This window comes from Suncus etruscus, chromosome 13, assembly GCF_024139225.1.
Source record: "Suncus etruscus isolate mSunEtr1 chromosome 13, mSunEtr1.pri.cur, whole genome shotgun sequence".
NCBI classification, from domain to species: Eukaryota; Metazoa; Chordata; class Mammalia; order Eulipotyphla; family Soricidae; genus Suncus; species Suncus etruscus.
Genome location: NC_064860.1, coordinates 55279940 through 55304279, shown reverse-complemented (window position 1 = coordinate 55304279; position 24340 = coordinate 55279940). Strand labels below are relative to the sequence as shown.

General features: G+C 30.0%; 1 non-coding gene across 1 annotated transcript; it reads right to left on the bottom strand.

Moving 5' to 3' along the window:
* Positions 1-18103: 18103 nt before the first annotated feature.
* LOC126026332 (small nucleolar RNA SNORA51) lies at positions 18104-18236 on the bottom strand. The gene has a single exon (XR_007501626.1). It is a non-coding gene; the product is annotated as a small nucleolar RNA SNORA51 (small nucleolar RNA).
* Positions 18237-24340: the final 6104 nt, after the last annotated feature.

Below are 24340 nucleotides of genomic sequence, written 5' to 3'. Positions count from 1 at the left end.
ATTATTTGCTGAATAAGCTGTCCTACTTCAAACTAATATTTGATTAGTTTTATCCGAGTAAATATCCTAGTTTTTAGTAAGCTATAGTCAGTATTTCTTATAGTTTCTGTCATCTGCATAACCAGATTTGTGGATAATCTGATATGATGAGAAATAAAAATTGCTGTTATTTCTACCACCAAAAGGAAAATACAAAGAATGGAAAAGTCTTAATTTTTCTGTTATTGTCAAGACATCAAGTGATATGCACACATCAGTGATATGCACACTAAAAATAATTTCTTTAGTTTGAAGTAATGTAAATAAATGTGATTTTTATTTCACAGAGGAAAATGAGGTCATAGTGTCTACTTACCATTTGATTGATAATGTTAATTTGAAAATAATTACTTAGCTATTGTAATAGCCTGGGTTGTTGTGAAGCAGAAAGAATGACTTTTATTTGCAGACATTTTTTTCTAATTTACCTTAACTATATTAGCCTTAACTTAAATTGATTAAAATGCATCATTTTCTTTTATAACAATATAATTAAAATGTAGATATATTTTTATTCTCTACATATCTTAAAAAATAGTCCTTAGAAAATACTTTACATTTAAGTCTATATATAAATTAGTTCAAAATATTTACTAGTAATAATGATAGATTTACATTAGTAAAAATATACTTGTAAAAATAAAAAATCAAAGCTTAATTTTTCATTAATATTATATCCAACATTTTTCTGATGACAAAATTACATAACAAGAGTGTCTCACAATATCTAAATATAAAATTTAAAATTTTATTCTTGGGGCTAGGACTGATGGCTCAGCAGTAGGGCATTTGCTTTGCATGCAACTGACCCCAAGACTGACGCTGGTTTGATCTCCTAGTATCCCATATGGTCCCCCAAGTTAGGAGTAATTTCTGAGCACATAGCCAGGAATAACCCTTGAATGTCACCAGGTGTGGCCCAACCACACACACAAAAAATATTCTTTGCCATCCTTTTGTCAAAGATCTAAAAGTAAGGGCCCGGAGAGATAGCACAGCGGCGTTTGCCTTGCAAGCAGCCAATCCAGGACCAAAGGTGGTTGGTTCGAATCCCGGTGTCCCATATGGTCCCCCCGTGCCTGCCAGGAGCTATTTCTGAGCAGACAGCCAGGAGTAACCTCTGAGCACCGCTGGGTGTGGCCCAAAAACCAAAAAAAAAAAAAAAAAAAAAAAAAAAAGATCTAAAAGTACCTTAAGATGTATGCTGCACTTTTTACATTTTATTTTACATTCTATTTCTGGGTACTTTTTACTGCCCTTTCTCTTTGCGTTAATTTTATTGATTTTCCAGTTCACTACTGTTAGAATTTCAGTGAAGCTATTGAAGGTTTCTTGTAATTGTTTCATACACATACTGAGAAAAGACCTTGCAATGTTGGCCCTTTCTTAAGGAGAAAATTGGTACTTATATTAAAAGGTTCTTAATGGTAGGTTGCTCTCCTACTTAGTTAATTTTTATCATTATTATTTTATAATCTTTTCATGTCTCTCTAGTTGACCTAGAAAATTACTGGTTAGGATACCACTTTTTTTTTTTGCACAAGTAGTGAAGCTCAAGAGTAACTACTGGCTTTAACTCAAAAATTACTTCCGGTAGTGCTTAAGAAACAATATGAGATGGTGAGGGATTGTACCCAGGTCCATAGTTTGCAGGGCAATTGCTTTACCCATCTTCAGACCCAGTTTACCACATTTTACTAAATTTGTTTGTGTAAAGGAAGAGTTACCTTTTTGGAGGTGTATAAATATTAGGCTTTTTGTGTAATGGAAACACATATTGTATTTTATATTTCATTGTATTTCAACATTTCATATTGCATTGCTCAAAAAATGATAGATTTCAAATTCAGTTCTAAAATTATGACCATAAAATGCTTTAGGGACAGGGGAGTTTTTAAAATGAATATTAAGTCAGGCCTTTGTACATATAGGCAATCAAGAAAATTGAAATTATAAATCACACTCTTACGTCTTTAGCAAACTTTTTTTCCAAGTAAAGGGAAATTTTCAACAAGTTTCCATATCTAGCAATGCCACTGCTTCTCCAATCAGGATCTCCATTTCACTTCCAGTATAGTTTATAGATAACTATATAATGTACTTGAGCCAAAGTTAACATGGTCTCAATAGTCTATCAGTTAATTTGATTTGTCCCGTAAAAGTGTTATATCTCATTGTGTTTGATCCATGTGTCCCTTTCTGTTACTTTTATCTGATTCTTAGCATTCTTAGTTCTCAGCTGTATTTTACTTTTTCTTATTAAAATAACTTAGAATTTTCAGTAGATTATTATATTTTCTTATGCTACTTCAAATTATGATTTTATATTCTTCAAATAAGGCCAGAGACAATGACATATAATACAAAATATCTGTACATCAACAAGAGTTATATGTTTAAAATTGACCAACATGGCATGAAGTAAAGAAAATCAAATACCTGTTTTATTTCTCATTCTAGCTTTTAAAAATACATAAAATTATATTAAGATTTGAATCAAAAAAGAAATTGTGTAGATTTCTTTTATATCTACATTATGTATCTAAGTCAATATCTAACAGATTGAATATAAGTACTTTAATAATATCTGGTTTATCATTATTCATTAATCACATTATTTTAATTTTGTTATGAATATAAAAGTAGTAATATCATCAAATACAAGCAACAAGTCAAAATGACAAAAAGTCAAAGATATAGAAATGATGTAGTATGCTAGATAACATTTTCAAAAGTATGAATACTAATAGAAAATTATTTTAAAAATTTATTTTAGATTCTTAGTGTATCCATTTAATTTTTAAGTTTCTTTTACCTTTAGTTTTTAATTTTAATTATTTTATTGATATAACATTATTTTTTATTGTATATGTTTTAAGTGCAGGCAATTTTATGTTTTTTCAATATAAAATGTAGGTAATGGCTTCTCATGCTCTTTGCATAGGAATGATAAACCTAACTCAAAAATAAATTAGAAATTTCACTTCAGTTTAGATTATAAAAATTCATAAATAATATTAATTCACATTGAACTAAAAACAAAATAATAAGATGATAGGCTTTTTTGAAGCCTCAAAGAATTCTAATTGAACTAATATAAAAAATCTACAAATTCACTAACTCGAGAATATTAAATTTAGTCAAATTTAATCTAAAATGACCCAAAAATGCATAATCTGATTCTCTAGTGGGAGTTTTCTGAGTAAATTCTGTTAAATTTCGATTTTAAAGAGATCCAGGGCTTTTTTTTTTACCCTATCATAGATTCATTATTTTGATTTCTCATGACATCAAAGATATTAACTTGCAATCAATTTTTTTATAATATTATCTTCTACAATCTTGTACTCTGGCAGTCTCTAAGTCTCCAATTTAAACAGTATGACAATGTGAAGTTATTACAGCATTTTGCATTATAGTATTAGAGCAAACTAAACAGAAACAGAAACTCAAAGACTTTTAAATGTAAAAAAACACGTTTGGTTCTAACAAAAGATGATAAATTCAATTATGAATAAATAACAGCTAATGTACAAGGAGAAAATAAATTTATACAAATTATTTATCACCTTTGTTTTAGAGTGTTTTATTTTGTGTTTCTAAGGCCCATACACAAAAGGCCACTTCATTGAGTGCTTTACTGGACAATACAAAATTGGTATTTTCATGCTATGCTTAGTGGTGCTTGGAGAGCCAATGAAATCACACCTCAACGTGCGAAGGAAGTCCTAGTGTTCTCGAGGTTAAAACCAGGGTTTTACACAGGCTACACACCTGTTCTACATCTTGAACTCCTTTTCATTGCCCAAGAAACTTTTGGGGGAGAACGGGGTTGTTTGTTTTGAGCCACACTTTGCACTATATAGGGCTTAATTTTGCCTCCTATTTCAGTAATGGCTCTCCATAAAATTTAGTAAACCATAGGCTGGGAGGGAATTGAAGTGAGGCTGGCTATGTGCAAGACAAGAAAAATCTTTGCTTTTGTTGTTTGTTAGTTTTTGTGTCACTCTGGGTGATACTCAGGAATTACTCCTGGCTCTGCTCTTAAGAATCACTACTAGCAGGCTCTGGGACCATATGGGATGCTGGGAATCAAACTAGAACTGACCATGATGCAAGTTAAATGCACATTACACGCTGGAGTATAGCCAGAACACAAAGGAACATACATCAAAACACAAAGGAACATACAGTTAACATTTATTATACAATAAGGTTTTTATACTAATGTGAAAGTAATTTGTTGACAGTATACATGCATCATAAAAAAGACTCTAGGTTGAGAAGATAGAACAGGGGATAAAAAGCATGCCTTCTTGTAGCTAAACAGGATTTTATTCTCAGCACCACATCCAGTACTATCAAGAGTCAGATCTGATTACAGAAACAGGATTAAGTCTTGAACAATGTCAGCCATGATCAAAACATCACCCACTCGTAATAAAAAAGAAAGGCTTACATCTCAGGAGTTATAACAGATATTTTAAGATGAGAAGAATACCAGGGAACAAAAATCTGTGGGCATGTTTATAAAACCTCACTTTATCATATATATTCAATAGGTAACCTATCTATTTATTATCTATATAATTTTAATTATTTTGGAAACTTAAAGGAATATTATAACAATATACTTTGAAGTTTGGACATTTAAAATGAAAATTTATAAAACGACAAGGGAGCAATGTAAATAATAACATTTATTAGATAATAACAATTATTAGATAATTTATAATTATTTCAAAATGCACATTAATATATTGAGTTGATATGTAATCTTCAAAAATATCTAGCATAAACACTCATGAATATTAGGTAAAATATTTTGCTCAAACTTCAAAAATTTCTTCCTCTATTATAGGGTTCATCAAACTATGGCCCATGGGCCACATACAGCATGCAGAGAACATTTATCTGGTCTGTCAGGTGTTTTGCCACTGCTACCTGTCCCACTAAGCAGCCTACTTGTTCTGGTGTCACAGTGCTTATGTCTGGGATGTGCATCTCACTTTTCAACTTTCCTCCTTTCTGTCTCTTGACTCCTCCTCTCAGTCTTGGGCAGGGGTCCTCAAATTACGATCTGCCAAAAGCAGTCCCATAATTTCCATTGAAATATTGGTAAAGGCAGGGAGTGTGGAGTAGAGAGATGGAGGCATTGGTGGTGGGAATGTTGCACTGGTAAAGGGGGTTTTCTTTTTGAAACTGAAACCTAATTATGAACATGTTTGTAATTATGGTGCTTAAAGATATTATTTAAAAATATAAAAATTATTTTAACAAAGAAATACTGGTAAGTTTGTTAATTTAACATTACTCATTCTTCTTTTAAAATATTTTATTAGTTTCCTTTTCGTGCTTTTACTTCCAAATAAGATATGTGCAGTTTGCATAAAGATTTATTCTAGTCTTTTTTAACAATAGTCTGGCCCTCCAATAGTCTGATGGACTGTGGACTGACCCCCTGTTTAAGGTTTGAGGACCCCCTGCTTTATCCTTCTACTTCCATTTTTAAATTCAGCATTTATCTTATCAGAAAAAGTCAGTAATCTACTAATGAGCCTAAAAAAACCTATATGTGGGGCCGGGAAGGTGGCTCTAGAGGTAAGGTGTCTGCCTTACAAGCGCAAGCCAAGGAACGGACCGCGGTTCGATCCCCCGGCGTCCCATATGGTCCCCCCAAGCCAGGGGCGATTTCTGAGCACATAGCCAGGAGTAACCCCTGAGCGTCAAACGGGTGTGGCCCAAAAACCAAAAAAAAAAAAAAAAACCTATATGTTCCTCAGAAAAATATCAAGATACAAACAGATTGAAAATTCTATCACTTATATCTCTGACTTTCATGAACTAAACCAGAATGCAAAATGTTGATACTGAGTGTTTTAACGAAACTCCAGATAATTAAATATGTGTCATAGAGCAGGTCTCAGAAAGTGAATGCAAGCTTGAGTAGGAGAGATAAGATATTCACTGTAAGATCCATTCTTTGGAAGGTCATCAAGGGTAATTTTATCCAGAGAATGGTACAACATTTAGAGTTAACAACTAAGATTTATGATCCAGGAAAATGCCCCTGATTTTAAGAATTAATCATGGAGAAGTGGGAGGATCATGATAATCCTTAAGTGATGTTTTTATGAAATGAAGAAGCATAATCTGAACCTCAATTATGTGGAAAGAGAAAGATAAAAACTGAGTATCTGTATAAAATGTGGGCTATATTATGTCTCCAGATCATGAAAATAAAACAAAGAATAAAAAATTATTTTAGACAATAGGTGATTAAAGGAACATGATACCTAATGTAATATTCTGTTCTAAATTTGTTTATGCAGGTAGCTCATTTTTAAGAAAAATTACAAGGTGATTTCTGATAATTAAAGTAGAATATGCATTATACTAATTTTAATCTTTATGTTGAAAATAGAAAATAAAGTAGTGATGTTATATTTAAAAACTTGTGATGGTTTCTAATAGTCAACTTAACAAATATAAACTATTATAATGAAATTGAGGACTGCATTCTCTTTGAAATCAACATAAGTTTCTTTTATCAGACGATCAAATGCTATTTTGTATGCACAGGTAAAATATTATAAGTGATTTTTATAATTAATTTACTTTAGTTTAATGCAGTAATAGTTATATGTATTTATGGGCAAAGTCTCTGTTCCTTCTCAGAGGATTTTCACATATTCAGGACTTCTCACTCATGGCAAGATTTCCATCCAAATTAATACATCACTAAATAGTTTCCAAATCACAAAGACAATTTCTTACAATATTTTTCTCAATATAAATATCATCTACAGATTTTATTTACTGCCTGATATATGAACTATATATTACTTATTAAAATATATCAAGAAAATATTTTTTGTGTATCATCAAATGGTCTATACATTTTGTTTTTTAAAAATTAAGAAAAGTCAATAATAAAATGGTAGAATGAATGAAAAAGAACAGGATAACCTTGTGCCAAAAACCACAGGACTATTTCAGTATAATGAAAACATGGACTATGGAACAATAATAAAATATATATACACAAAAATTAGAGTTGAAAAATTTATTAGTCAATAGTCTTTTTTAATGAGACACTTGGGCAAAGCAATAAAAAGTATTTTAAAACCGAATTACAAAGAAAATGGTTTGTCATGTTCAGAAATTTGTAATATAGCATATAATTTACATAGTAATTTAAAGATCCTAGGCAATTATTATTGTAATGGTTTATTTTAGAAAAAAACAATTCTAATGTGGATGTTGGTACATGGTATAATGGTGTTTGAGCAAAAGTCTAAGAATTATCATTGTACTGGAGAAATAGTACAGAGGTTAGCAATACAACTAATTAACAAGTTTTTCTTATGGCCAAGGTTAATTTATTCCCTAATATTATGGGATGTTCTGAGCATAGGCTAGAGTGAATACAAAGTCAGAAGTAATCTCTAAGCATCACTGTATTTGGACAAAAAAACAAAACAAAACGAAACAAAACAAAAATTGCCTTTTTTTTTTTTTTTTACTAATAGAATAGAACACACTATCTTTTTAGTGGCAAGACAGTCACAAAAAAGAGGTTTTTTTTGGTGACAGTTTCTGCAGAATTTAAGTCGGTGCATGGGAAAGTTATGGAAATGAACAAACAAAATTTCAAAGCTTTGATTTTGAAAAAAAAATTGTGTCAAACAGACTACTGGATTTTATATATTAAAGCAAAATACAGACAGAAAAACTAAGAGCTCAATTCGACCCAAATTTGAGATGCACTATTTGTGGGAAGATAATTCAATTAGGTAAAATTTTTCTTTTGTCTACATTTGTGTGAATGTTAGAGAAAATTAAAATTTAGATATCATTGTAATAGTTGTATTCATTATATTGGGAAATAATTAAATAAGTCACATAATAATGATAGTTTTAAGCTAGAATAGAGTTATGTAAAAATATGACCCATAAAATACAATATGATCTAATTTTAGTACATTTAGTTACCATTATCTATATTAATAAATTTGGGTGGGAGGGTAGTGAAACAAAGACTTAGAATACACATTGAATTGTCCCCTCATTCAGAAAAGTATTTATAATTATTGTGACCACAAATATAGTTAAGCATTTTATCTGAGTACAGATAAACATGAAACAATTATTATTTATCTAATATTGATAATATATTAAAGCATATTTTAAATAAAATGATATGTAAGCCTTTGAAATATTTTTCTTCTCACATTTTATAATTAAATATGCAAAACTTGTTTCTCTTGCTCTCTAGAATTCTTAAATGTTTGCCATTTTGTGACATTTTGAAATAGTATACCAAATAAAAAAGGCTTGATCTGCCCTTTAGAAAACAATGACACAAAATGCTTATATTTTCAAAGCTGAATAAATGATTTGAAGTGGAAGAAATGTGTTCTAGATGAAGCCAATATATCATAACTTGCAAAGCACTAATGTGATTGTTTTATGGATGGTTTATTTTTACTAATTTATTTTGTAGTTGCTGCTTCATCTAGGCTACACAGGCTTTTAAATAAAAAATAAAAGTAAAATGAATATTTTGTGCAACTGATTCAAGATAAAATTTTTGTTTCAAAAATTGTATAAGGAGGGATATAGAGATAGTACAGTGGTTCGGGAAATTGCCTTATGTACAGTTGCACTCAATTTAGCCTTTGCATCGATTCTACCCAAACACTGCCTAGTGTCAGATTCCTGAAGACAAAGCCAGGAAGAAATCCTGGGCAAAGCTTGATGTGGCTCACCTCCTCAACCCCACAGTCTCCCCCAAATAAAATTAATAAAACAAGGAGTCATCTTATGACATAATCCTCCAATTGATAGAAATGCCAATATTTTATCTTATAATTTGGAAAAATAATGTGCCAATGAGTATATACTGCTTCAGGAAACAGAAGTAACTTCTGTTAGAATAACCTTGGATAGATTTTGATCTTTTTCCTCTCATGAATTATAAACTTGGTGTTAAATAGTCTCACCACAAAGAGTGATGAGTTTAGTTAGAGAAATAACTACATTTTGAACTTTCCTAATAATGAGAATGTATGAGGGAAATGGAGAGCCTGTTTATAGTACAGGCGGGGGTCGGGTGGGGAGGAGGGAGACTTGGGACATTGGTGATGGGAATGTTGCACTGGTGATGGGTGGTGTTCTTTACATGACTGAAACCCAAACACAATCATGTATGTAATCAAGGTGTTTAAATAAAAAAAATAGTTTCAACATTTATAAACGACACCATACTCTATTTTATAATAGAAAATAATTTGCTAATGTATATATAATACCTACATAGAGGTGTTATTTTATTATTAATAATTCTAATACTTCAGAAGAATATAAGCCCTGGTGTCAATACCAATTAGAGTGATATCTGCTTAATATCTTACCTCATTGAAATGTTCAGACCATAATTCGATTTATTTCTTGGTGTTACAACAGTAAAATGCAGCATTAAAGATGAGAGAATTATAAATAAACTTATCTCTTGACGTCTACTATATTTTTTCTACATTTACAAGTACCCTGATGTTTGATTTTTTGTGCATATGTCTAGGCATTAGAGTTAATGGAGCCAAATATTTTTGAAACACCTGGTGATTTAATTCAAAGTATTTTAAATGTGAATGATTACTTAGCAAAGTGCACTGTTCTAATTAGGATAAGATGATGTAGAATTAGTTTCACCAATTTTTTGAGGGTAAATGTTACCGATCAGGATTCATTAGTATTATAAGTTGATGTTCTTTCACTATGATGGTATATTGAACAAATAGAATCTATTATCATTGCTACAATAAACATGGTGCATCAGATCTGTACAGATACGATTTCTTCTAAACTAAATTTATATCATTTTCTATACTAATAATTGTTATATGATTTAATTAAAAGATATTTTGTGTAAAATTATTTTCAAAGTATGTTCGAAGATTGAGGACTAACTAGACTGTATATGTATGTATGTATATATATAAATATATATATTTATATATATATTAGTTTTTGGGTCACACCGGCAGTGTTTAGGGGTTACTCCTGGCTCCATGCTCAGAAATCGCTCCTGGCAGGCACACGGGACCATATGGAATGCCGGGATTTGAACCACCGACCTTCTGCATGAAAGGCAAATGCCTTACCTTCATGCTATCTCTCTGGCCCTAGACTGTATATTCTAAGGTTCACAATTAAAGTGAACTTATTTTGTTTAACTCTGATTTAATAACATAATATTAATCTATATTTTAAAATGTTATACTAAATTACCACGGCAATTATTTAACATATATTTAAATATTTTATATTTATGTAATATATATTTATATCATATAAATTATATATTATATTTATTACATAAATATATTTAGATTTATTCATAAATACAAAACATATGTATATATTATATATATTTATATACATATATATTTATATTATTATAGTGTTTTTATATTTATACAATACTATTTTTGTTGTTGTTTGGGTCACACCTGGTGGTACTCAGGGGTTACTCCTGGATCTGCAATCAGAAATTGCCACTGTTAAGCTCAGGGGATCAAATGTGATGCTGGAAATCAAAACACTTTCTCCTGAGTTGACCACATCTAAGGCAAAAGCTCTACTGCTGTGCTATCATTTTGGCTCCTATATAACACTTTCAAGTAGATAATTATATGCAAATAATGATTATTATGTTTATTAGAATTTATTAGAATAACAATTTGTAGTAAAAGTCTCACTACTGATGTCATGACTATATACAGACATTTACAAATTTCCAATAAAAAGCTAACAGAAATAAAAAAATATGGTAAATTATTAGGTTACAAAACTAACATGTAAAAATATGCTGTGTTTCTCTGTGCAAGTAACAATGGTAGCCAAAATAGAGTTCAGAAAGACTATCACATGTATAATTGCAACAAACAGGGCTGATATTTTGGAATAAATTTAGCCAAATAATGTAAAATCTATAAATAAAATAAAAAACAATAGTAAAAACATAATGCATAAATATAATTTTGGACATCAGAAATTAACAAAATTAACATTATAAAAGAATGTGTTTTCCAAATAATTATTTAATATATTCTCAATGAAATTCTCAATGACAGTTTTCCAAATAATTACTTAATATAGTCTCCATGAAATTCTCAATGACAGTTTCAGAGAAATTATACTAAAAATTAAATTTATATTTGCATAATGACAATATTAAAGAACATGAGAAAGGAAACAACCAAATGGAGGTATGATACATATTTACTTGAAACTATTACATAAAATGTTAAAATTTAATAACACCAACATAACATTAGAATATAACAGATACACATGACATTGGAACAGAATTGAAAACCCATTAATAAAACCAAACATAGTTGGACAGAAATAAAATCATACCAATAACTGACAATAGGGCAATGCATTATGAATAAATGATGTTGGGAGAACTTGAAAGTCAAATGCAAAGAAGACAATACAGTGATACAAAAGTTCACTGAACATAAGTAAATAGCTATTATAATCCCTAAACAAACATGTAATAGATTAAATATAATATTTTACTATCATGAGATATGCTTAAAACTATTCCAAGACTGCTTACTATTTAAGTAATAATAAACTAACAACAAAGCAATAATATTTTCATACATTAAAAATGTATGAAATAAAAATATAAAATATAAAAATATAAAATATAAAAATTATATAATGTACATATATATAATCATATATAATGTAATGTGAATATGCAAATAGTTCATTAAATATTCACTTGTAAATAAAATCATGCTAAATATTGTCAATAAATAATGTTTGGCCAACTGGATAGTCATGAAAAATTTATAAATTAAAAGCAAAAGTTGGGGGTCAGAGCTTTAGTACAGGAGGTAGAAAATTTGTCTTCCATGTATTCAACCCAAGTTCGATTCCTAGCATCATATATGGTCACCGGAGCCTCCCAGGAGTGATTTCTAAATAACCACTAAGGGTTGCTGGGTGTGGTCCAAAAAACAAACAAACAAAAAAGGAGTCAGTTAATTCCTTAAATAATATTCAATAAATGTAGTATTATAAATAAAAAGAATAATTGTCAGAGAGAATACAAAAGGTAAGGTGCTGCTCTGAAAGTGGCTAACAGTGGTTTGATCCTCACTTTTAAGTGGTATTCTGAGCATTCTCGAGGGTGTTTGATCCCAGAGAAGATCAAACTGCTAGGTTTGATCATCAAACCTGTACCCTACTCCTTCCCCCAAAGAACCATTATAAATAAAAGGCTCACCATGTATTTTTTGCTTCTAACCATTCTTGTTAGTGTCCAAGACCTCCTCTTGCCTCTTTTCTCAGGGATCACTTTTGTTGGGCATGAAGCATCAGCTTCAAGCAAGGTCAAAATACTACCTACTGCAATATTGCTCTAGCATAAATGTCCATTTTATTTTAAGACAAGAAATCATTGTATTATAAAATAGTAATTAGAATATACTATACACATATACAAAAACTACCTTCCATAATTTATTTTTAGTATTTGTTATAATTAATAACAACTTGAATTATATGTGTATATATAGTATACATCTGTTGTTATTATATCTTCTTTCTAATGACATTGCAACAATCAGTGGAAAATAAAATGTTATCTTATATATTGAGTCCAAAATTTATAGATGCCAAATCATATTAATTACATGAAGAAAATTTCTAACAGTAAAGTGTGCAATTAGCATGAGGAAGAGACAAAAGCAGACATCATTTATCTGTGTGCTAATACTTTCTTTACTGAGTGAAAAAAATAATATTAGTCATTAATTTTGCAAATGAGAATACCTTTTGTTTGTTTGGGTCATACCTAGAGATATTTAGGGGTTACTACTGACTATATACTAAGGAGTTAGTAATGTGTGAATTAATTGATACCAGGTTGGCTGCATGCAAGACAATTGCCCTGTAAGCTGAACTATCTCTCTAGCCCTGATAATAATGAATTTTGACTTGTGTCACACAAAATTTATAAATTATTTTTTTTATTCTTTGAAGCTTTCAGGTGGTGGATGAACAATGTATTTAATGGAACAGTATAATAATAAAATTCACAAATATAATTTCCAGATGTCAAAAAGTTGTCACTTGATAGAACTGCTAAAAGTCAAAGTTTATCGTGAGTGCAACTGAATTTTAATTTATTTACTTAAAAGCAAAATTTTAGCTCTGAATCAGCTATGTTTGGATTCTTCCTATTGTCTTCTATTCCCATTTTCTACTCCTATTAAATTTTTTTCTGAAGTAATATTACTTAGTAGCTATAAAGCATTGTTAATTTGAATAACTATAGTTATCAAGGGTTGGTGTATATTAATAGATAAAAAAGACTGGTTGATATAAATCTTTACATTGGAAAAATTAAACAAGAGATGTAGAAATGAAAAATCTTAAAACTGTTTAGATAATATAGAGATTAAAGTGAAGTTAGTTTCTTTAATCATAAAATAGTAATGGCAACAATTCACTTATGAGATATGTATGTAGACTTTTGTTTAAAATCAATCTATTTATTTTTGTCAATCTATTGTTTTCTAGGTGTAGAATTGCAATTGTCCTTTAACCCTTTATTGACATATAAACATTATGACATATATTTATAACATATATATAACACATATAAACGTATAATCATTATAAACATATACAATTTTGAATAAAACGTAAGGTCATGGAACTTCTGAAAAAGAATATGCTGTGTGCAATTTCAAATATTTTATTTTGGATATTTTGATTAGTGAATTTTCAGATCACTTAGAGATAAATTTTTGTTTTTATAAGTTGATTTGAAATAACAAATACTGAGAAATAATTTAAAAACAAAAAGAGATTTGTTTAATTTTAGGGATAAACACATGTAATCTATTTGATTGTATATAAGAAGCAAAACAAGTTCAGGGTTAGCACTGTAGTACAGCAGTTATGGTATTTAATTTTTATGTGGCTTACCTGGGGTCTATTCCCTATACGACATACAGTTCTCTGAACTTCTACAGGAGTCATATCTGAAACAGAGACAGAGGAAATACCTGAACATTGGCTGAATGTGGCCTAAAACAAACAAACAAACAAACAGAGTCGGCAAGGATTTTATGAAGTGCGAAAGGTAATATACAGAGTAACTCTGTGTATTACCTGAAATCCCATTTAATCCTAAAATAGTCTGAAAGAGAATATAAGGATCAACTCAGAGGTAATATATCACTTGCTTTTGTTACCTAGAATAGTGTTTCTTAAAACGTTATATAATAATGGTCCCATCTAAAAGTGTTTCCTTCCTTAGGCCTCCCTCTCCTAAAACAGTGTTTCTTAAAACATTTTATAATAGTGATCCCTTCTAATATTGTTACCTTCCTTAGGCCTCCCACTCCTAAAGGTCTCTTTAGTCACAATGGTTTGGCTCCCACTTAAATGATTTTCAGTGTGATGTCTTGGAATCCTCTAAATTTTTATAGCATGACATATGAAACTATACTGAGAAATGGGACTTAAACCAATACTATAATAAATAAAGGTAATAGTGCTTATCAATAATAACTAATAGAACAGTTACATAATATATATGTTATTAAGCTGTAAAAAGCCAAGTATGTTAGATCAATATGTTAGATAAATTATGTTAATCTATCACAAGTAGCCAATATGTTTCAAAATATTAATGTTATGAAAATGAAAATATAGTTATTAGTACAAAGAGAGATATTATAGCAATATAGGCCTACATTGGGAAAGAAAAACAATAGCTAAAATCAATAACATAAACAGAAACCTTAAGAACTAATAAAAGATAAAAGGAACAAATGATTCTAAAAACCAATAAAATAAAAGCAACCTGCTTAAGATAACCTTCACTCCAGTGGTCATAAATAATATATTGATTGAAGAACTACTTTATAGGAAATAAATCAATAACATAGACATGCTTTTCTATGCTATATAAGTTACAGATTTTTAGATTTTACTCTGCAATAAAGACTGCTTACTTTTAAGCATGGTACATAAGACATACTTCTTAAGAATCTAAGAAATTATTGATGTTATATTATATCTTGTAGCTATTAAATGTAATCTCTGAATTGTTAAATAGATGAAACTATAAAAACCCAAGGTTTATATAGTGATATATTAAATTTTTAAATTAATCATTTTTTCATGTAAAACAGTCATTGCTATTGAAAAAATAAAATGTATCTGTTGATCCTTAAAAAAAGAAAAAAAAACAACAAAAATTAGGCTTAACTTCCATTATATAAACTCAGAAAAAAATACAAAGGGTAAATAAAACAAAGAACTGGTCATTTGGAAAAAAAAATAGGATAAACAAAATCATAAACAAATAAACACTAATCTCATCAAAACTAGAGGAGAAATTACAACAGATACTTCAGAATTAAAAAAGATAATGAGGTTTCGTTATAAATGACTCTATGCTGTCAAAAAGAAGAAACAGTTAGATTCCTCAAACTGAATAAGAAATTGGAAAACTGGAGCAGACCAACTGTATGCAACGAAAACGAAGCAGTCATTAAAAATCCCAATAACAGAAGTTTTATTCCAGACCAGTTTAGTAGTGAGTTCATCTTCAAAGACTTACTAACCATAGTCCTCAAGCATTTTCAAAATAATTAAAGGAAAGGAAAAGCTTCTTAACACCTCATATGAAGCCAACAATATACTAAAACCCAAAGCAGTTCGAGCTGCTGCTAAAATTTATTTTCAGAACAATTCAAGTGATAAATATCAAAGTAAAAATCCTTGAAAAAACTGTCTTTTTGCAAACCAAATCCAGCAGAATAAGGAAAGGAACAGGTATCATGATCAACTGTGAGTATTAGAGTAATGCAAGTATGGTAAACACATGCAAATTAATTAAATAATACACGTTATCGACAAAAGGAAAGATGCAAATGTTCTTGTTATGACTAAAACCCAACTACAATTATATTTGTAACCACAGTTACAGAATTTATTAAAAAAGAATTTATTAAAAAATAAATAAATATAGAGAAATAGTTTGATAAAAATCCCACACTTTTCATGATAAAATCCTCAGCCAAATAGGAAGAGAAAGGAAAAATCCTTAAGATAGCAAATTTGTAACAAAGGCCCAGAGTATGTATTACACTTAGTGATGAAAAAACTAAGTCCTTTCTTTGAACTTAGGCACAAGGTGAGGATATCCATTTTCTCTTCTGTTGTTCAATATACTACTGGAACTTTTAGCTGCAATGAGTAAGAAAAAGAAGAAAAAGGGAAATGGATTCAAGTTGGGAAACAGGAGTAAAATTTTCACTGCTTACAAATGCATAATAAAATTCCAAGTTGAGCCCAAGTATTCCACTAAATAAAACCTTGTAAAATAAAAACAATAAATGGAAATAGCTAAGTCATGAGCTATAAAATAGATATACAATAATTTCTTGCTTTTGTATGTAAATAGTGTACTAGAAGAGAAAGACATTAAAAAGACTATCCCATTGAAATGTTGTTACAAAACATGAAATATTTAGAATAAGCTCAGCAAAAGTGGTGAAAGATCTTTACTTGAATAACTAGAAGTTACTGAAGAAAGAAATAGATTATCTTAATTCTCTTAATCTTTGAAACATATTTTACACAAACAAATGGAAAGAATCAACTGATTAAAACAACCATCCTGAGGATTTTAAATAAGTTTAAATAAATGCCCTCAATTAAGTAGATTGCAAAAATGAATTTATTTCAAAACACATAGTCATTCTACTAATTATGAAAAACGTCTTTGAAATAATATAACTTTATATCAAAGCAGCTAAGGACAACATTTTATGAATATGTATTTGATTTATAAGGTGTTTTAAAATGTGTGGCCTTTTTCAAATCTGCCCCAATACACAATCGTCAAACTCAGATTAATATTTAAAAAATTAATTGGAGCTAATTCACTTAGAATGCAAGTTTCATGAGGTTTCCTAAGGACTATACTTCATCTTTTTTGTTTTGCATTGCATGCTCTTGTAGCTTTAGCGTACAGAAAAGAATGAGATTTAAAAAGAAGGAGGGGGACGGAGGAGGCTACTTAAAATCGAGCAAGCAATCCAAAACTAAAAATATTTTTCATCAGGGCACTTTCACATTTTCTAAAGCATTTAGCAAAGTTGCAAGTTTGGCAACAATTAGGGAAGCAAACTTAATGATAATAGTTTGCACTTGATTGCAGTTAAAATGCAAATACAGCTTGCATCTAATAGAATGGGATGAAGTAACCATTTTTCTGGAGAACATAAAGTGACAAGATGAACTTCTTGCTTCCTAGTGCCCCCATGGAATTTCAGTGTATGTGTTGCATTAATTAAAGTGGGAAAAAGCATCTTGGCTTCATGTATTTCCAATGTGATGGGGAAATGCTACAGCTAGTGCTGTCAAGTTGTGCCTCTAACCTTTATATGCAAGGTTGTGGCCCTCACTAGCATCACATGAAAAGAAACTAATACATACAGGCTTTGTGTCATGTTTGATTGATTATCACCCCACCCAGGCATGCCTTTTATTATATATTTTACAATGGAAAGGGCAATTGTTAAAGGATAATGTTAAAGGTGTAATTTGTTTTCAAATGTCTCTCTCTAGATGATGAATCCTACAGAGAGTTTGAGATAAAACTAAAAACTACCAAAAGCAAACAAATTCATACTACAATCACCCAAGTTGTACTTGGAATCCTGATATCTGTAAATAAGATACTCAGTTTCTATAAACTTTCTGCCACTGCTTGGTCTCGCATTGTGGTACTAATGGCAAATTGTTGGCTAACAATGTTAATTATCAACCAATTGTAAATCTGTGACAATATACAGAATGATATTAAGAATAAATATTTAGAACATTTTTTCATGTTGTAATGGAGCAATTGGATATATTATCCATAAATAAAATTAATGGACTCTGTACTGAATACATATCATTTTTATTGGATATTTTCTAGGTATCTGCATTTATTTTAATTTTTTTATTATTTTGTCCACCAATTCACAATACAGACCAGGCAAAGGGCCTGTGTTGAGGTGTATATGGGGTGCATTTACTGTACCTCCTCATTTTATACAGTCAGTGTAAAGAACACAGCCTGTGGTAAGTATTGGGAGGCATTATCTTTTCATTTCTTTTTTTTGTTTGTTTTTATTTTTTAAATATATATATATATATATATATATATATATATATATATATATATAAAATCCTTCACCAGTGCAACATTTTCCTATACATGGATGTATATGGAATCTATTATGCTAAGTGAAATAAGTCAGAGGGAGAAAGATAAACAGAATGTTCTCCCTCATTTATGGGTTTTGAGAAAAATGAATAACATTGTGTAATGATTCTCAGAGACAAAATAGAGGAGGACCGGAGGGTCCAGCTCCTGACATGAAGCTCACCACAGGGATCGTTTAGTGCAGTCACAGAAATGATAACGCTAAGAACTATCAAATGAAAATGTGACTGAATGAGGGAAGTAGAAAGCCTGTCTAGAGTACAGGCTGGTGTGGAGTGGGGAGGAAGGACACTTGGGATATTGGTCATTTACTTTAAATAAGTAAAAGTCACCAAGAGATGGGAAGTTAAGGATATTTACTTTTTCAAACAGTTTGTAAAGGTATTGTTTATCAGCAAAAAAAAAAAAAAAGTGAGTTAGGAAAGACTACAGGGCGATACAATACGTGCAAAGTTTTGTCTTTTGTATTTTCATGGTCACACTCGGTGACACTCAAAATTTAGTTCTAGTTCTGTGCTCAAAGATCATTACTGGCAGTGAACTGGGAATCATATTAGAACACGTATAGTAAAAGTGCCTTAATATTTCTGTGGCTCTGGAATTGTATTTTAATAATTTTTATATGAGGTATAACATTAAACAAAAACATATTAAAATTAATTAATTGTAAGTCTTATACTTGAATATACTAGTAGTATCCTCATTACTGGTAGCCCTACAAGTACTTTAGCACCAATATTGAAAAGCAATATTGAAAATAGCAATATTCAAATATCATTTAGTGATTATCATGTTATTAGAACTCAGTTATTTGGTTTTTGGGCCACATTAGGATTACTTACTCCTGGCTCTGTGTTCAGGGATCACTCCTGAAAGAATTTGAGGACCATATGTAGTGCCAGTGAAAAAAAGAGACACAGGCAAGCCAAGTCACTTGCTTGCTGTACTATCTCTTTGTGTTTGTACTGTTATTTTAATTTATTATCTTTTGTTAGTAATTTCTATATCGAGCCATATTATCATTTAACAAGTTATACTATGTTGAAAAAAACCTACCAAGAATACACATTAAGATCAACTCCTAAGTCAAAGAATACACTTGGTATTGAGTAGGTAAGAAGTTAGGCTAATACAGTGCTTCTCAATTATTTTCTGTCATGCCCCCCTAGAAAGAAAACATTTTTCGCGCCCCCCCCCGCGCGACTGTAAATAGTATCTTTATTAAAAAATCTTTAACTTGCAAAACAAAAATATATAAAATAATTTGAATTGATTTTTTAATCAGAGGTGATGTCTGGAGTAATGGCTACAGTGAGCACGGTTTGCAATGCATAGCTTTTCTAAGCGGGGTTTGAAGCAGGACACAGCAACTCTCAGCGCCAGAGACATACAGAGACATAAACACGGGGCTTAGCTTGTTATGACAGTGTTTGCCGAGGTCAAACGCGCCCCCACTGGGGGCGCCCCTGGGGGACGCGTCCCACTATTTGAGAATCACTGGGTTAATACTATATGGTAAGAAAATGTAGAGAATAATGGAGATATATAGGTATAAAAGTGAAATACCTAGAGTAAAATTATAAATATGAACAAATATAATTTTTTTAAATCTTGACTATTTAGTTGTTGCTAATTTTAGTAGATGACATATTAATGTATATAAAATAAATATAAATTTATATAAATATAAACATATATTTAATATATAATAAGAGTCTTTTATTTATTTATTTATTATTTATTTATTTTTGTCTTTGGGTCACACCCTGCAGCACTCAGGGATTACTCCTGGCTCTATGCTCGGAAATTGCTCCTGGCAGGCTCTTGGGACCATATGGGATGCCGGAATTCGAGCCATCATACTGCATGCAAGGCAAACAACCTAACTCCAGGCTATCTTTCTGGTCCCTATATAATAGGAGTCTTAATTTGGAAGTCATTCTGTATTAGTGTGAACTTTGGCTGCAGTATTTTGTGAGCACAATGTGTTATTGGATAAATTAAAAAATATGTCAGTTTTTCTATATATATGAATATTATAAAATGCCATTTTAGTGAAATAGTCTAAAAATGACACATTAATAAATTATATTTCAAAAAAGTCAAACCATAACTAATATGTATTAATCATTCCCTCTCCTATTTTAAATTATTATTATAGTACATGCAAAACATTATCGATTTATACAATACTATGTATTATTGCATATAATATTTATCAGTTTGTTTTATTATAATTATCTTTGGACATACAGAGTCAATATTCTATGAATTTCAAGTATAATTTATGCAATTGGAAGGGAGAAACATACAAATGTTCCATTTTCTTTCTGCTAGCAAATAAAAGTGAAATGCAAGTAAAATCACAAAATAATGTGTCTATTTATATCACCTTGTTTAAACCAGATGTTGATGTGAGATTTTAAGAGCTTAAATAATGCCTACTGTAGGTGATTCTGCAAAAAAAACAAGTTGTTGGTACTTGTCAAATTGTCATTTGTTAATGTGCAAAACCAAGTATCCAGATGAATGAAGATGAGCAGCCTAGATGTTCTCTTCATGCAACAGCACTGGCATTTCACTCTGATTTTTTTTTTACCACCCAATGCGAGTATACCTCTAAATGCTACATATGGTGTTTTGCACATATAATTGAAAATGTGATAAGGTGACAGCAACGTTGCAATCCTAATGCAGCTATCTAAAATAAATATTTTAAACTATATTATGGAGGTGTGATCTTAGGGAAAAAAGACTACATTTATTTTTTTTTAACTTTAAGTGAAACAGCTGTTCTCAGAGAAGACAGAATTTATTGTATATTTATGAATGATTGAAATAAAGCTGCCCACCACTTGAAAACTGATCTACCATTATTAGGGGTGAAATTAAGACTTTTAAAAAATTTCTATAGGGTAGTCTTAATTCACAAAACCTCAGATGTTTGTTTGTTGAGCTACAAATTTTGTGAAGGTAATAAAATTAAAATTAAATATTTAGGGTGGTTCTTAACTTTTACAACATTTGGAAGTTTTGAAAAGAGAAATTTAGATACTACTACTGCTTACTCATTAGTTATACACAATAGAGCAGAGCAGGGAACAGTTTCTGACATTCATCATCACTATACTGGGCATGCTCAAATACATTGTATTATGTGTAAAAAGGCATAGGTATATTGTTCTTTTTTCCTTATTTTTACTCAAAGCAATATTATATCATAATATCATTTATTTAAAATGTGCATTATTATTATTCTGTAATAAGTAATGTTTTGTAATCAGAAAATGTGAGGGATAGTAGTTTTTTGTATAGTATTCAAATAGCTCAGAGATCTATGATGGTTGAGAAGTGTGAGAACTAAAAAGTGATCAATACTTGATAACTGCTATTTGAACAAAACCAGGTCCATCCATTTGCAATTGGATGCAATTAAAGTCCAGGAATGAACAAGACTGCTTTCTGTTCACCATTGTCTGGCCTCTTTTAAGAAAGAACTATTTGAGCTTCAAAATAATTAGACTTTTCAAAAAAATTGATTGTTTAGATTCCAACTATAGTGTAATTGAAAACCATTAATTATATCTCATTTTCATAGATAATAAAGATTTAATACTATAATACATTTTATAAATTAAATATGAATTATTGTTGAATGACATATACAAATCATATATATTATATATCTATACATATATATTTAAAAGCGATATTGATTTTAAATCCAGACCAAAAACTGTATCCTGCAAATCACAGAAATCAGAGAGAGTTACATTTCCATCAGTAATCTTGTTATTACAATTGTTTGTGGGGGTTGAAAATTGGGCTGCAAAATAAAGAGAAGGTTAGAGAAAAAGTATTGAGCTTATATTTTATCATATAAAAAGGTAATTGATCAATTTTTACATTTTCAGTTTTGATTTTTGAAGTTTCCATTTGCCTCCAATACAAAATATGCATTATTGAAAATATTACTAAAATTTCTTCTTGCAAGTTGGTGTTCTCAATTTTTCACTGTAATAAAAATTATTAAGATACTTCAAAACTATATAATTTCCTCTGGAGCTAAAATATTATAAGACCAATACATTTTCTTTCTTAAAACAATATAAGTTTTGTACAAAATATATTGTTATATAGAACATTAATAAGGAATGTACAAAATGATAGTGTAAGATAAAGTATATTCAGGTATAATGCATTTAAATAGTTTTATACACCCTAATATAATATCGATATATTCTAAATTTTAAAATTTGTTTTAAATCCTAATGTTAATCAGGGAATTTTGTATGTAACAGACTGTCATATTCATACTCATTTAATGCTGCTTTTTAAGAATATTTTATAATAAAAAAATCCTTTCTTATTCATTTATTAAAAAATGAGATTTATGAGCTGAATAATTTTACATATATTTGATTCAGGGTTACTTATTCCTGAAATGCAGTCACTTTCTATTAGCATTATGTCTTTAATTTCTTCTTCTTCTTCTTTTTTTTTTTTTTTTTTTAGTTTTTGGGCCACACCCGGCTGTGCTCAGGGGTTACTCCTGGCTGTCTTCTCAGAAATAGCTCCTGGCAGGCTCGGGGGACCATATGGGACACAGGAATTCGAACCAACCACCTTTGGTCCTGGATCGGCTGCTTGCAAGGCAAACGCCACTGTGCTATCTCTCCGGGCCCTTTAATTTCTTCTAATACAATTACTTAAAATATATCAAAATTGTCTTGATAAAAGCCTATACTTGAATATAATACTAATTTATTAAGTTAGAACTCATCTGTCAGATGCATGCCAAGCTTACTTTGGCAACATGGAGCAACTCATTAATCTATTTAGATTACTTACTACAAAATATAAAATATTATAAACTTTAATTTTATAACTATCAAATAATTGGAGCCAAAGGGTAAAGTTATATTTTAGCTGCAATATAATATCTCCACTCCATTGTATTAATGCCAGTGTGGACTAAACGTGGCAAAGAATTGATAAGAAAATATAAGAAAATTTCTTTATATTTATAAGAAAATATAAGAAATATCTTTATAAGAAAATAAGAAAAAAATCTTTTAGACACATAATTTAAGATCATGCTAGGATAAAAGCAATTATTATATCCACACATCTATCTTTAATGTCTATAGCATTTTATTTTATTTTTATTTTTCTGGCATTATTCTGGCATTTTAATAGTTTATCTTCCAAATATACCTGTAGTATTTTTTACCAAACTGGTCCCAAATCTTACTTCCATCAAGAAGATCTCTCTACTAATTTCTACTACTCTCATCTACCATTTATGCCTACAACAATCGTAACTTTCATTCAGTTTAGAAGTGAGTTGTCTTTTTTCTGTGTGTTTGCTCTATTTATTTACTGTCAAAATAGAGAAGCAAACATTTGATAAATGATTTTTTGTCTAACTTAATTTTACTTCTCATAACCATTTAAAAGTTCATCTCTCTTATCCCAAAAGTTACAATTTAATTTTCTTAATACCAAAGTAATAGTGAATTGACGCTATATAGCATATATCTTACATATATGAGTATACATATGACATACATTGGTATATGACAACTTCATTATTTAGGATTTGATGTTTTGAATATTATGAATAAATAATACTGTCACAAATATATTCTTAGTTTTTATGTCCACTGATTATATTAATAATAGTTCTGAAAATTAATTATTGGGGTAGTGGGAACCAAAGAAGTGATCATCAGTCTCAGCAGATATGGACAATCTCTAGCTAGAATCTGAGAATTAGATGCTATTCAGTGTGTGCCATAAAGAAAATCTATCTGGGTCACTCCATTGGTTTCTGAAGGATAGTAGGATCACGTGGGAGATTCTTGGAGAACTCTAGACCCACAGTTGGTAATTTTCCGTGGATAATGAAGTACTTAGAATTGAACTAAGATTGGGTAATTATAAGGCTTGAATTTGACTTTACAGTGTTTCTCC